The 17,034-nt window shown below is 39.4% G+C and overlaps 1 protein-coding gene across 7 annotated transcripts in view; it reads right to left on the bottom strand.

Annotated features, from left to right (window-relative positions):
- Window positions 1-17,034, bottom strand: part of PLEKHA5 (pleckstrin homology domain containing A5) — a 238,676-nt gene that overhangs the window by 137,489 nt on the left and 84,153 nt on the right. The gene's annotated exons all lie outside the window — the stretch shown is intronic.

Raw genomic sequence — 17,034 nt, 5'->3', positions numbered from 1 at the left:
TGACACAGAAAGATTTTTGCACTATTTACTAAGATTAAATTATCCGTCTCCCAGATGGATTTTGCTGGCTAGATGTTAACTGCCGCAGTTCTCCCTTTCTTGCCATAAGCAACTTGGCCTCAAAGGAAAGATATGCTTCTGAAATACTTATTAAGTTGCTTTTAGTAGAGAAAAATCATACTTTCTCATTGACTTAAACTGCAATTTCAGAGATTTATTCTTAAGAAAAAAGTATAGCTCCAAGAAAAATTTATTTTTATATCCAAAGCATACTTTCTGACAGACAGGAGAAAAATTTCTATCATAGTTCATCAGAACCATTTAAAAAAACCCTCAGAGATGTGTGCTAGACAGCAGACAAGCTATCTACCAGACATGAAGAAGGCTGGAGAAGGTCCCTACCCTTAATTCTGAACCCCTTCCGTTGGAAATCATCCATGCTAAATGATGGCTTTGGGCAGGGGAAATTCCATCTGTATTAAATAAGTCACAGATCCTCTATTCTCGACTTGTGCTTTTTCTATCTTTACGAAGTAGGTTTTAAACTTATACGTGAAAAATGTCAGAAATAAAAATCTCAGAATATTTGCAGGATTTAAGTAAGACATGTATTTTTCATTAAAGGTTCTCTAAATTGCATATTCAATGTCTAGTCCTTTACAGTGGAGTAAATATGGCTACTAAACCACCAAAATACCAATTCTATGCTAGGCTTAATAAGAAACTTGGTCTATGTCCACCCTCAGAAACCAAACAAGACCGACATTCAATGGGCAGAGCATCCTGGGGTAAAGCAACCAAGCCCACCTCAGGCTCCCAAGTAGCTCGGGGTAGGAGTCCTTGCCCCCAGATCCAGTACCCTTTGGACCCGCCCTTCTCAGAATACAATCGTATTTGAGAACTTGTATACTTGTTAGGTTAAAGCAAGAAAAAACACAGTTTAAATTAATTTCAAATTTAACAGAGGTGCCAGAATAAGAACCTCAACTGCTAACCAAATCAAACTATCAATTTTTCAAAGCAAAATCAAAACAAAGAGCCCCTAAAGTAAGTGGGTGGGCCAGCGGAGCAGCCAACAGGTGTTTTACCTCCACGTGAGTCTGATGTGTTTCAGTGAAGAGGCAGAAGGCTAGAGACTCAAGTCAACTACAGGCCATTCTGTAACTCCCCTGGCAGCTCAGGATAATGGGAAAGAACTAGCACCTCGTCAGGAGGGAAGAGAAAAAGTTTAAAATTCAGTTCAGGGCCAATGGGCTAAAGAGCTGCTGAGGAGAAGTCGTTCTGAGGTTATTACAGTACATTGTAGTTCAAACCGTTTTAAGGCTTAAAAGCCCTAAGACAAATGTGTGGCAGATTTGGCTAGGAGAGCATGCCCATAGCCAGTCAATCCAACGTAACAAAGACATTCTAGAAACTGTAGAGCCTGAGACGGTTTGTTTGCATTCAAACATTAAGCTTAACATGGGTGGGAGGAAGATATTTTTTTTGGAAATGATGTAAGGCTATTGTTTCTGTTTTTGTTTTTCGCCGGGCCATGCAGCATGCGGGATCTTAGTTCCCCCACCAGGGATCCAACCCATGCCCCCTGCATTGGGAGCACGGGGTCCCAACCACTGGACCACCAGGGAATTCCTGTAAGGCTATTGTTGTTGTTGCTGTTATTATTTTTAACGTTTATTCTGACCTGTAGTTCTTACTTTTTATTGCTCAAACTGATGACACCTGTGGAAATACAGGTTACACAAAACTGAAAATGTTTAGAGTAAGTTAGGCAAGACCGATCCCATGCATGTGGCTAACTGAAAGTCCCTTTCTTCTGTGCTAGGTGCGAGCAAAGATCTGGATGAGTGCATCCTGGGAACTCCCTGGCGGCCCAGTGGTTAGGACTCTGCGCTTCCACTGCAGGGGGCCTGGGTTTGATCCCTGGTCGGGGAACTACGTTCCCGATCCCCGCAAGCCGCACGATGGCCAAAAAAAAAAAAGGCTTATGGATGAGCGAATCCAAGATTAGCAGGGAGAAAGAGCAAAACGAACCTAAGACACAAATACTGAAATGTGATTCCTGGACTAAATGTCTGAGCTATAAATGCAAGCAAGTACTTGGTAAAAGGTTGCTAAGAAGGATCTAGATGAGCAAAAATAACCAGGAAGCCACTAAGTCAGGAAGTGCAATCAAGAGAGGCTTACAACCTGAAATGGAGCAGGTAATCTGGGCACCATCAACAGAACATTGAGGAAACAACAGACTGAGGGTAAAATCACATGAATTTGCTGAGGGTTTAGTGACCATCTATTAATAGCCTATTTAAAGAGTTATGTCACGTTAGGTTAAGTAAGGGGATTACATATACGTATATTTTGACGCACATATCTTACATCATTCATGCCCCTGACCTCTCCTTAAAAGTTTAATATCGACTTAGTTAACTGACCTTGAATTAGCCAAAAAGCCAGTGTTAGAGGAAATGTACTAGAGAGAAGCTAGTGTACAATGGCTATGGCCCCAAAGACAAAGCATTTGAGGTATTCTTCCAGTGCCAACCCACGCACCCATTCAGTCTCTGATAGCTGAACAACTTTGCTCTCTGTAAGGACTATGTTGGGCCAGATTTAACCAAATTTTCAATGGATGGGCTGCAGAGTTCCAGGCTTCTTGGCTTCAAGTAATTATAAAATTCTGTCAAGGTCAACAGAGAATTATTTACAGTTAAAAAAAAAGTCCCTATCTATTCTTATTATTGGCTCATATGGCGATTACATAACAGAGTCTGATAGTTTTAATGTGTTTCTTAAACAATAGTAGTGTGAAAAGGTCTTTGTTTTTTAAAAAACAGCAAGTTTCACAAAAGTAAAGAATCAAAAAGAACCGAAAATATAAGCTCTTAAATAGGTTATTCATTGATATGGATTGAAAAATATGAGATGGAAAAAAGGTTAAGTGTCAATTGTGTACCAGGTACAGTTGGGTTTCCACTAATTTAAGAGTTCACACTTCAATAAGTGTGATTTTATTTATCTAACATTGTTTATATACTAATAGAAACAAATTTGAGGTATTTTTTTAGCTAAAATATTTATCACTTTGTCTACCAGGTCAAACACAGCTGGAACATAACAGGTATCTAGCAATTATTCTATTTATAGAAGTTGGCTAAGCAACTGAGACCTTTTTAATATTTTATCATGTATGGATTCAGGTTTTTAAAATATATTATTATAAAGAGATTCCAAGTACATTATTATTTATAAATCAGTATACTTCTATGAATCTGATATTTCAGACAGCTGATAGGTAATATTTTGAAAAAACTTTAATACAGAAAATATGTAATTGTTTGGAGAGGAAATTAAGGAGACAGATATTTATTCGACACCTACTTTTTGACTAACATCATCCTTGGGTTATTTTTATAAAATTCAATTCCTATAAATCTAAAATAAAAGTACTGACATTTCTGTTTACTATTGAAAACACAGAAAATAGAGAAATGCAGATACTTGCCTACAGTTACAAGTGGCAAAAGCTAGATTAGAACCCAGGCCCAACAGATTATAAATACGTTATTTCCCATTACAAATCATATTTTAAAAATTAATTTGTTTCTCCGTGGGACTAATCTAGGAGTAACTTTAAGAGTATGAATTAGAACTTGTGAGAATTATCAAAATCTTTACTTGGTCATATTGTGCCCCAAATCCTCCACAGGGTATTCACTGCCTACACTTCTAGCATTTGGGACTTTTAAGAATGTAATTTTAGCTTATATCACCATTTTTATCACCAAATTTAATCATACCCTATAAATCCCATTTACATCGTAATTCTAAGACGGTTCTTCTAAATACAAAATGAGAAAAGAACTGAGGTAATTTTCTGGAAGATATATGCAAACGCATAATTCTTCCTTCACTTTTCCATATATTTCAATATAAGATATACATATTCAGGGCTTCCCTGGTGGCGCAGTGGTTGAGAGTCCGCCTGACGATGCAGGGGACACGGGTTCGTGCCCCGGTCTGGGAAGATCTCACATGCCACGGAGCGGCTGGGCCCGTGAGCCATGGCCACTGAGCCTGCGCATCCGGAGCCTGTGCTCCGCAATGGGAGAGGCCATAACAGTGAGAGGCCTGCATACCGCAAAAAAAAAAAAAAAAAAAAGAAATACATATTCAGAATTACTAAAATGTTTGCTAAATGTTTAATACCATGTACTGGTTTTTCTTTTCAAAAGTAAACCATATTCCAGAGGAAAAAGTTCTGAACAAGATGTTAAAGGCCAAGAAGTTCTGCTATAAACAAGCCCTTCTGTCCCATTATTACCCAAACTTACGTGACCACTGTCCCATTTTCAAGTAACACCACTTAGGATCTCTAAGCACTACTGAACTCCATAAAAGCTATGGAAATAAGTGCTCCTTAATTGGCAGATGTTAAGTTAAATGAGTAACTGAACTTAATGATTTGGAAATGAACAAAATATACAGGTATACACTTAACCTTTAGAAACCTGGCAAAGAAATCCTCGTCATCAGTAATTTTTCTTTTCATAGTCCCCTCTTTTCATTTTCCCAGTATTTCTTAATATTTTTCTTAAATAGATCTTCTACTTATTATCCATTTCTCTTCTACTGAAGATCTAAGATTAGAGGTAAATGGGACTAAATACGTAAGAGAAAACAGTGTAAAGTATCATTTTGCCATGCAAATTTCATGATTATTTTGTGAGTAAATATGGGGGAAAAAGTTAAAATCTGTAATCTTCTACTTATATAATACACATGGAATGTGTATTTCTGAAGACCACAGAGAACTTACACATTTGAAATATTTTTGATTAAAAAAGAAAACAGCTGATAGGGTTCTGTAAAAGCAGTACTTGCTTCTTTCCCCACAGTAGCTATCTGTGAATGACTTACAGCCCTCATGAATCGTTGCAACAGTCCAAGAAATCATCTTATTACTTTAGAAACCTTAAATGAACCTCCTATTACCATGGTAAAATATTATATTAAAAATAAGTGGAAATAAACAGGGTATAGCTGCCACCCAAGGGCACACAAGTGCGTCAGTATTTAGAAGTGGGGATAGAGTTTTTGAGTATTGTCACCCAGTGCTCATCTCTAATTGCTAACCCTGCCTTTTCCATGAATATACAAGCTTAAGTATACACCCACCTCCTTCACATGTGCCAATCCTGGAAAATGGCATAGTGGGGGCAGCTCTCAAAATAAAGGTATTTTAGGAAAGCATCACATAATTGCCTGGTGTTTGAAGGCACCGGGCTTTTAGTATTCTTTTCCTATTCCTCCCACTCCCTCATCATTTTTCTAGAGCTCTTTAATGCACTGTCTATACCTCAAATTCCCTACCTGACATTTCCGTTTACTCACAAACATGATTTTCCCCCAAGGAAATAAATATGGTAATTTTATGCTTTTTCTTCAAATCTTCAAAAAATACAACGATTTATCTCGAGCAGAGTATGCAATTTTAATTTCTAGGAGAATACCCTGAAGATCTGCTTGCCAAGTTTATCTATTATAAATATATAATAAAACCATTTTCATTATGAAATAATAATTTACAGATTTTATATGTTGCTTGATATTATGAGAAGATAACATGACAAAAAATTGCAAAAAAAGATTTCCCCCCTTTAACTTCATGGAAAAACATGAACATGTTGGATAACAAAAAATAATCACAAAACATTTAAGTAAGATTATCTGCCTAGCAATCACCATACTATGAGCTCAAGGGAAGTGAGAAGAGTCCCAAATGGGAAAACTATTATTGTACTCCCAACACTTCTGTAGCTAATTCAATAGCTAAAAACAGAACAAATTCCAAATATGAATCCTGAATAACTGTAACATATTTCACAAAGTGTTGTCAATCTCATTTTATTTTAGAGTATTTTAAATGACCAATTATATTATAAAGCCAATTTATTTTTGAACCACCTATGTAACATACATGGACATATTATCACAACGGAGCCTCTCATTCTCTTTAAAGAATTTTTGCTCTTATGCTATTACTTTATTAGATACGGTTTAAAAATTCTTGCTCTTAGGCTAAATTCTTGCTCTTAGGCCACTACTTTATTAGATACAGTTTAAAAATGTGAAAGCAGAAATTACAATTTAATTAAAATACAAGAACAAAAATGTTAAACTGTTCACATAGACAAATCCTGAACTCCCTCAGCACGTAATTCTGCCAGTGTTATTTAGCACCAGTGAGCAAACGAAATTTGTGGAGAATACGGAGGAATATCATCATAGCAATTTACAAACTTGTCACCTGAGAAATATATTGAAAATGTTTCAAAAGATTGAGATTTGGACAGCAGAAACAATTCTCTCCCAGGCTCAGCTAAGTTACTTGCTACATAAAGCTTCAGCTTAGTACAAAACAAGCAGCAGATATAAGTAAAGACAGAGCCTTGCTAGGAATTACAGAATAGAATAAAACAGCTAATTAACTCACCAAATAGCCTTTGGCTAAAAGCTGCATTCTTCTCTTTGTTTCAAGCCTCTGGCTTCCAAAGACAAATTACATGCTCCCTGACAGAATGATGACAAAAGGGCACACCGTGATCTCTTTTCTGCTATTTCCACTAGAAGAAAACTGAACCACACTGCAGCCTCCAAGAATAAGTACTTCATATGAGCATGCTCGGTATCTAATTTAAATGACTTGGTATTTCATGTCGGCATGTGATGGCCTACTTCCAAACTCCGAGAGCTGCAAATTCAGTCGAAGATCATTTACTGCAATAAACTAAACGGAACCACCCAATGATAACTGATTTGTTTTTAATTTCATGATTTTTGTGGTTCATTTAACGTGATGTGACTGGAAATGATTATTTCTATACCGTATTCAAACAAGTCCTTAGGTTTCATTAACTATATTTCATTAACTATGTCCACATAAGCATCCAAAATGCTAGAATAGAATGAACTGGAAATTTCAAGATATCCAGGATGTGATCCTCAAAAATAAATCTGACCACTGATACATTAAGCAAACTATAAGCCTTTCATATTTCACTTTTTAACCTCTTCTTCTGTCCTCTTGCCTACTCACTAAATAAAACCATCTACAGACTATCTAGTAGTATTTTAATTTCTCCTTTGGAAATATTAGTAAATACCAGTAAACTAGAATGTTCAGTGTGTTTATTAAAAATGTCTGCTCTCTTCAAACTATAGCAAATAGGATCTTTCTCACCTATAGATTATACATTATATAACAGATTACATGCTTATATAAAACAGACCTCACCCAAATGTTGATAAAGCTTTAAATAGGACTTAATTTTTTTTTGTTTGCATTTTCAAGAACAATTTTTACCAAAATGCCACACACACACAAATCAACCAAATAGTTTGTGTATGCATGTTTCTGTCACCAAATAACTAATTTGCCTGGTGTGTTGAGTAACTTGCTGCAAAGACCATACAGTTTTATATGATGGAAATATGGTCAAGAAGCTTATCCTCTGCTCACTATGACCAGTTCAGTCTTCCAGAAACAGAAACCTAGCACAGCAGATACAGCCAGCCCCACCAAACCAACCAGACAATTCTCAAATGTCCACTTCCCATTTTCACCTTGGGCAGACAAGCAAAAATAGGAAGTGTCCATGCACTCAACACACACCCAGCCTGGGACAGCAAACCACTGACAGAGTGGGGCTGCCCTTTAAATGGGCCCATGTGCTAATTTATGATTCTCCTTTCTTCACAACCCTTCTTGGTTATTTCTACCACTTCCCTATTGTAAACTACGTACACCCCGCCCTGCTACAAATGTCTCATTTTGTGAACTCTCTCCTTCCTCCCCCCACCCCCAAATTAACATGGAAGGCCTGGGAAAGTAAGAAGGCATAGGAAATGGACAAACTCCATGGTAGCAGCCGGGATAAGGTCCCTCATAAATGGTGGGGCAAGACCCTTAAAGGTTCAGAGAGGTTGTAAAAAATAAAATGTTAAAGCTTTAAAACAAACAAACACAGAGAACCATTTATGGAACCACATCTAATTCCAATACCCTTCTAGAAAATAAAAGTGTTAAGTTCAAGGAAACGTACCAACACACTAGTTTCTTTAGCATTCTACCAAAGCAACTCGTACTACCAAAGAAGAATTCGTAAGTGCAACTACAAGGTCTACGGGTGCTGCGTGCTACATAAACATTCTACCTTTAACGAAAAAGCACAGGAAGTGAAGGAACACAGAATAAAAGCAAATTATCAAAAACTGTCAATATGCATATGTTTCGTGTACTGCTAAGTCTAGTAAGTTTTGTGTACTGTACATGTCAGGGTGAGGATTCTGTAGAAAGAGTAAGTTACCTCAAGTACTCAAGGAAAGCTCTATGATTCCTGAATGAGAAAGGAAAAGTGCTTCACTGAAAACTAGCAAACAAACAAAAAAATCTATATATGACACATGGTGCAAGGCAATGCGGGTGGAGTGGAAGTAAAAAACGAGAAGGACTACCTGTCTCCAGCAGAGCTTACAGACGATGAGGCAAGTGGACAAATAACTAAGGTAATATCACCACGGCAGAAGAGAGGTTCTTCCGTGCTCTGGAGAGTTTGGAGGGGAGACAGAAAGCATGCTATGAGGGGAATTTAGAAAAGGTTTTGCGAGGGGGTGAACTTTTTGAAATGCCTAGATGAAGAGTGAGGATCTGGCCCAGAAAGGAGAGGGAAGGAAGAGGAAACGGCCAGGTCAGGGACTGGGAGGGAGGACAGCAGAGGACCCGGGAACTGGTATGGGGACCAGAAAGTGTCAACACTGGGACGAGGGAAAAGAGGACAAAGAAGCTAATTATTCTGGGACGGTACTTGGAAGCAGACGGGAAGAAGCATTTTATACCCTGAATAATGGGAGAGTTCGGGTCATGTGCTAGAAAGCAGAATGGAAGAGTCAACTGTGGAAAGACAGGCAGATACAAAAACAGGGGAAAGAGGCATTTATTTATTCCAGCACATGGCATAATGAATCCCTTGTCCAAAGCACTTTTTTGAATTCTTCCGTATCACTTAATAGCTCTTCACACTGAATTTCCTCTCTCCTAAAAATCTGACCTCAGCATTCTGATTCAAATTTGAGGTCATCTTGCAATTACATGTATCCTTTGATTTTACCTAGAGGGCCTGTTTTTTTTCTCTTCTTTTAAATCTTTCTCTCTCGTCACTCATTCTTTAATTTACTTGCTTACGCTTTCTCTACCTACAAAACCTGATAAAAAGTTTCCCAAGTGCTACCCTGATAAGAATGGATGAATCTGTAAAAATTCAACAGAAGATATAACCTATGTCTATGAAGAGTGAGCAACCTCTGAAGACCTGTACACAGTTCTAGTGCATTTCACTGCATGTACACACGCGAGGCTGGATGGATCTGTGTAATAAACATACCTGGCATTCATTCCTCACCACAGGAAGCGGAGGGGAGGAGGGAGAATGGAAATGAACATACGAGCCTTATACTGCAATTTGTTGTTTTGTTTTTTACCAGAGGGTCACAGCAGAATCATTTGGGTAGCAAAAACACACTCCAGCACACGCGTTCAGGGTCCAGAAATCTTTCAGTCTGCCCACTCGTTGTGGGGGCCACACATTATGAAGAAGCTCCCTACGTGATTTTGAGGTTCCTCTGGTTAAGAGCCGCTGTTTGAGGTACCCATGAGTTTACAGAGCAAGGTGGACACATAAATAATTGAGGGCTTCCCTGGTGGTGCAGTGGTTGAGAGTCCGCCTGCCGATGCAGGGGACACGGGTTCGTGCCCCGGTCTGGGAAGCTCCCACATGCCACGGAGCAGCTGGGCCCATGAGCCATGGCCGCTGAGCCTGCACGTCTGGAGCCTGTGCTCCGCAACGGGAGAGGCCACAACAGTGAGAGGCCCACGTACCGCAAAAAAATAATAATAATAATAATAATTGAAAGACAATGATAGAGACAGGGAAGGGAGGATGTTAAAGACACAATAATTTTGCATGATTTACAGATCAGTTAAATTTGAGCAGGACTGGCAGGAAGAATGAAGATGTTCTGGTACAAAAAGGCAGACGGATACCTCAGAGGACCTTTCAGAGCAAACAAAGGACCAACACGGGCAAGGCAGAAAGCCAGGGCAGATGCGTATGGGTGGGGAAAGGCGGGAAGCGTGTGTATGGCATGGGGGCAGCAAAGCAGAAAGAGGCCAGCAAGGCACATGGACAGTTTATGAAAGACTTTATAAGTAATCCTAGAATGCACTAAACACATGAATGAACACATTTATCACTGCTAGCTCTTCAGAGACACAATTTTTTTTGGCTGCGCCTTGCAGCTTCCAGGACCTTAGTTCCCCAACCAGGGATTGAACCTGGGCCCTCGGCACTGAAAGTGCAGAGTCCTAACCACTGGATTGCCAGGGAATTCCCACGAAATAATTTTAAATAGTGCACTGACATGGTCCTATTTATGTTTTTAAATATATTGCTGATGGCAACTTGTCCGCAGAAAATGGATGAGGGAAGGGAGATTAATGGCTGGGGACTGATCGTTGATATGAGAATTAGAGGGAGAGTCAAAAGTAGTACAGTAAGAGGAAGACTGGAGAGGAAATAATAAATTTGAGAGATTTTAAGGACAGAATCAATAGGATATGGTGCTGGACTGGATGGAGGGGTCAAACAGATGGAAAACTAGAGTACAACTACAAGGATTCTGGTTGGGGCAAGTGGGTGCAGTGAGGCGACTAATTAAGCCAGAGAAGACAGATGCAAAAGACGGGTGGAAGGGTTGCATCTCAGGGAGAGTGAGCTCAGCAAAAGGAGAGAGGACAGGAAGGAGAGTTAGCTCAGTTTGAAACAGGTGGAGTTTAGCATCCTGACAGCTCCCTGGTGATATCTACTATTGGCTGAAGGAAATATACATCTGGGGTTCACCACTACAGACCCCAGGAACACTGTTTTAATGGCATTGTGGGGTTGAAAATCAGCTTAGGAAAGGCTCAGGTGGGACTGAGTCCTCAAGAGACTTAATAACAAGTATATTTACTGAGGGCTTACTTTTTGTCAGACACTGTGCTACTAACTTTACAAGGGTTGCATCATTTGCCCCTGCAACAACGTTACGTGATAACTTTATTTAAAATCTCAAATAGAGGTGAGAAGATGAAGGCAAAGAGCTTTTTAACTGTCTTTCCCAAGTTCACACAGCTGGCAAATGGTACAGCTATGCTATGATTCCCTAGTTGGTGTGTTCACCAGGAACTTGCTATACTAACTCAACTGTTAGGATGCTTAAAAAAAAAAAAAGCAATAAATAACACTTACAGAATGTTAAAAACATATGGGTTCATTTAATATTAGCAACATCCCTATGCAATAGATCTGATTATTATTCTACCTATTTTACAGATCTGGAGACTGAGGCTCAAGAGGCTTACCCAGTGTCACTGATAATCAGTACAGGAATTTGGATCCAAAATTTTGGACCCCAAAACCCATGGTCTGAATGAGATCTAAAGGGCAGTAAGCTTATGAAGGAGGAAGAATTATCAAAAAAAAAAAAAAAAAGATTTTCAATAGCAGAGACAATGTGGAAAAGAGGCGGGGTAAGAGATGAGAGTAACTGTGAAGAGAAGAACTGATAGTTAAGGGAGAAGTAATGAACATGAGGCAAGGAGGACTAAACCGGTTTCTATTTAGTTTTATTGAAGTTAAACTTACATTCATGAAACTCATACCTGGTAAGTGCACGATTCAGTGACTTTTAGTAAATTTATAGGTCGTGCAACCATTACCGCATCCACTTCAAGAACATTTCCATCACCTCTAGAAGTTCCCTTAGGCCCCGTTTGCAGTCAATCTCCACTTCCACCCCCAGCCCCAAGCAACAGGCTCTTGAAGAGGAGAAATAAGCCACAAGTTAGAAGCAGCCACAGCCACCACTGTCACCACTTCCTTCTTTGGGACAAACGGATGACATTCCTCAGTACAACACAGTAACAATCAGTCATTAGTACTGACGCTATACATCTTGTTGGTAAAAGAGTCCTATTCATATTTTACTGCTTTCCAATTCAAAGATCTTCAGAGCGTATCAACGAGAAAAAAAGTAGAAGCCCTGTGACTTTTTAAAATATTGCAATCTTAATAACTAATACAACTGGGATTTTTTTTCAAATATATAGCAATAAAGTGAGCCCAGGCAATGTACAATATAAATAAATAAATAAATAAATAACAGGAAGAGTCTCTGCAAAATCCAGGGCATATATTTGCAAAAGTCTTTGGTAAAGGAATACCTTCTGCACGATAATTTGTTACTGTCTGACAAAAGGAGAATTGTAAATTTTAAAACATATTTTCATAAAGTAAACTTAAATATCCCAATGACTTTTATTGCAGTGACAAACCCTTAGCATCTACTTAGCATGTGACAAGATAATGAATAGAAGTAATTATACATTATTTGGGAATTCAAGCTGTCTCTTGTTATAGACAATGCTTAAGACTATAAGAAAGTCTCTCGTGCTTTACGAGAAAAACAAAAGCGAATGCAAAATTTTGCTTCTAAATAAAGACATAAGAGAAAAATATTTTTAAAGATATTGTATTGTGTAAGTGAAAAGAAAAAATGAGGGTGGGGCAGAACCATTTTCTGCTTTCTACTGAGAGACAGAACGTATTTCTTAGTGTCTCTTCCCCAAAACCAGAATAGTCCATTTCTTTCCATTCTAAGGATTCTTAGTCAATTGGTTAAAATATTATCATAAGTATCACAGAAATTTATAACCTAAAAAAAGCAATTTGTTCCCTTTGTTCATTCATTCATTCTACAAATATTTATTTATTTACTTATTGGCCACGCTGCATATGGGATTTTAGTTCCCCAACCAGGGATCGAACCCGCACCCCCTACAGTGGAAACACAGAGTCTTACCCTCTGGACTGCCAGGGAAGTCCCCACAAATATTTATTTTTACTTAAATGTTTTATTTGATAAATTTGACATGTAACATTTTGTAAATTTAAGGTGTACATGTTACTTTGATACATTTATATATTGTACTATGATTGCCATGGAAGCAATATTTATCACATTACATCATTATAGTGCAATATTATTGTCTATATTCATTACACTCACAAATAGTGATTGAGCATCAACTCTGTGCCAGACATGGTTCTACATACTAGGGACAGAGCAGCAAACAGGTCTGTGCTCTCACGGAGCTTACTTTCCCTTGGGGAAGAAACTCGATAAACAAAGAATGTACCATATTCCCTCAGGATCCACAGGGGATTGGTTCCAGGATCCCCCCAAGGACACCAAAATCTGCAGAGGCTCAAGCACCTTATATAAAATGGTGCAGTATTTGCATATAACCTAGACCGTATACTTTAAATCATCTCTAGATTAGTTATAATACTTAACAGAATGTAAATGCTACATAAATAGTTGCTGGTGCGAGACAAATTCCAGTGTTGTGTTTTGGAACTTTCTGGAATGTTTTTCTAAGTATCTTTGATCTGTGGTTGGTTGAATCCGAGGATGCAGAGCTGTGGGTATGGAGGGCCGACTACAAGACAGTGGGAGAGGGTTAGGCTAAGATAAGTGACTGACTGAAGGCTGGATGACCAAGAAAAGTCCTGAGGAGGTAACACTTAAGCACTGGCTTGAACAACGGCAGAGAAGGCGGAAAAGAAACCCAGACAGAGTGGACAGTGTAAAGGCTCCAAGGACGCCGTATCTAAAGAGAAGAAAGAAGGCCCAGGGACCAGAGTGTGGTGGGCGAGAGGAAGAGCTGAGAGATGAGGTGTGAGAGGTCGCAGGTCCACTGGTGTTGGATTTATGAGCCAGAGAAGGAGCTCTGGATTTTATTCTAAATGCTATGGAAAGCCGCTCAAAGGCTGTGTGTGATGTGATGCGATTTGTACATCTGTACATTTTGAAAAGAGGCCTTTGGCTACAGCATGGAGAATGGATTGTAAAGGGTCAAGAAGAGAAGCGAAAACAGTTGAGAGGCCACTGGAATTGTCTGGGTGAGAAGTGATGGTGGCACAGCTGTGAGGTAAGGCAGAGAGAGAAAGAGAGAAGTGGGCAGATCTGGGATGCTTTTGGGAGAGGAAGTGTCAACAGAGCCTGCTGATTGGAGGTTGCGGGTAGGTGGGTGAGTGAAGGAAAGAGAGAAATTAAGGACGGTGCAAAGATTTTATTGTTCTTCTGATTATGTCCATGAAACACTATGTGGTGAGGTCAGTAGGTGGGGAAGGGGGACAAGGTCTGGCTGGAGATGTGGGTTTATGGGTGACTGGCAAATGGTGTGCAAAGCGCCTTGGAAGTGAATGAGGTGACGGAAAAGGGAACACAGGACAGATGCTGTGCCTTCGTCAATCCACAACGCCTATTACAGGTGCTTGGAGTATGGGTGAAAAAGTCAGACCCTTGCCTTCATGGAGTTTACACTCTCTCAGAGAAGACAAATACAACATAACAAATAAGTAAACTGTGTTGTATGACAGGGTGGGTAAGTGCTATGAAAAAATGAAAAAATAGAGGAATCAAGGGTGTGGCTAGGGTGGTGGAGCTAAATGGGGGTCTGGGTGAGCTCATTCAAAAGATGAGATGTGCACGAAGGGCCAGGCTGAGGGAACGGGCAGTGCTAAGGCCCTGAGGTAGGAGTAAGTAAGATCTAAAGTATCACTGGCATATCTGAAGAATGGCAGGGAAACCAATGTGGCTGGAGCAGAAGAAGAGCCAGCAAGGAGTGCCCAGAAAAGCAGCATGAAACCCAAAAGTACATGATGTCATGGAAGCCAAGGGGGAAACGGTGTCAAGGACCAGCTATGCTGAACGCTGCCAAGAGTACGAGTAAGACCAGAACAAAGAGGTTCTGAATGCTGGAAGTGCAGTGTGGAGCCAGGAGAGAAGAAAGCCATCGCTATGGAAGGGCAGGGAAGGAGGTCCAGCTGGCAGGCGGTATATTCACTTCTAAATGTAATAAGAAGACAGGTTCTCAGGACTTAACAATCTGCCACAGCCATCAAATAAGGATTTAAAACTTTTAATGATGTCAACATCATCAATGATTTCTGGAATCCAAAAAGCCCATTTTGCTTATTTTCTCACTCTATTATTTACAAACCACTCAAAAATCACTACTCTATTTCTCACACACACACACACACACAAAAAGAAAACAGTACAGATGAACCGGTTTGCAGGGCAGAAACTGAGACACAGATGTAGAGAGCAAACGTATGGACACCAAGGGGGGAAAGCAGCCGGGGGTAGGGGGTGGTGGTGGGATGAATTGGGAGATTGGGATTGACATGTATACACTGATGTGTATAAAATGGATGACTAATAAGAACCTGATGTATAAAAAAAAAAGCATGCCACAACAAAATCCATGGAACCAAATTTCCAATCCAGCAGTTAGTGTGAATAATTTATCTATGTGTTCTTTCCATAGCCCATCTAACTCCCTATCAAATAACTACAGTTGACCCTTGACCACAGAAGGTGGTAGAGGCACCCACCCTCTACACAGTCAAAAATCTGCATATAACTTTACAGTCGGCCCTCCGTATCTGCAGTTCTGCATCTATGGATTCAACCAACTGCTGATCGTGTAGTACTATAGTGTATATTTACTGAAAAAAATCCATGTATAAGTGGACCCATGCAGTTTAAACCTGTGTTGTTCAAGGATCAATTGTACATCATGAACCTTATTATTCCTTTAAGTTTGAAGTACATGTGGTAAATCCTTTAAAATGCATTTACATTTAGATATCTTTGTTCACTATATCATTCACATTTAGTCTTAAAAATTGAACATAATAAAGGTCATTTTATTCTGTACTATAAAAAAAAAAGAAAGAAAACAGAGAAAAAGAGCTAAAAACTCATAAGCCAGAGAAGCAGCTTCAACAGCAATATGGTATCAACCTGCTGAGAATCATTGCAGGTATTGTGGATATATGACCGATCTTTCATTTGCACAAGAATACTGTCAGATAACTACCATATGACCCAGCAATCCCACTACTGGGCATATACCCTGAGAAAACCATAATTCAAAAAGATACATGTACCACAATGTTTACTGTAGCACTATTTACAATAGCCAGGACGTGGAAGCAACCTAAGTGTCCATCATCGGATGAATGGATAAAGAAGATGTGGCACATATATACAATGGAATATTACTCAGCCATAAAAAGAAACGATTGAGTTATTCGTAGTGAGGTGGATGGACCTAGAGTCTGTCATACAGAGTGAAGTAAGTCAGAAAGAGAAAAACAAATACTGTATGCTAACACATATATATGGAATCCAAAAAAAACGGTTCTGAAGAACCTAGGGGCAGGACAGGAATAAAGACACAGACGTGGAGAATGGACTTGAGGACATGGGGAGGGGGATGGGTAAGCTGGGACGACGTGAGAGAGTGGCAATGACATATTTACACTACCAAACGTAAAATAGCTAGCTAGTGGGAAGCAGCCGCATAGCACAGGGAGAGCAGCTCGGTGCTTTGTGACCACCTAGAGGGGTGGGATAGGGAGGGTGGGAGGGAGACGCAAGAGGGAGGAGATATGGGGATATATGTATATGTATAGCTGATTCACTTTGTTATAAAGCAGAAACTAACACACCATTGTAAAGCAATTATACTCCAATAAAGATGTTAAAAAAAAAAATACTGTCAGATAGATTTACTATCCACATCCTATATGAGGAAAAAGGTGAAACAGACAGAGGTTGCCCACAGTCTCAGTGCTACAAAATTGAGGGCAGGGGTTAGAAAGAGTTCATGTTTTCTCTCCTCTGCCACCTCGTGTCTCTCTTCTATTTATATGTACCTAAAACAAGAGGCAGACAGGGTAGGTTTCCTTCTTGCTTTGTAAGACACTCTTGCTAGACAGACATGATAAGTTTTTAATTTTCGTTTTATTTTTCCCCTTCCTCCCTCCTATCCATCTATCCATCCACCCCTTCTATCATTTA

This window comes from Mesoplodon bidens (genome assembly GCF_964165515.1).
Source record: "Mesoplodon bidens genome assembly, chromosome: 11".
Lineage (NCBI taxonomy): Eukaryota > Metazoa > Chordata > Mammalia > Artiodactyla > Ziphiidae > Mesoplodon > Mesoplodon bidens.
The sequence above is the reverse complement of the archived record's forward strand: the minus strand, read 5'-3'. Positions and strand labels throughout refer to the sequence as shown.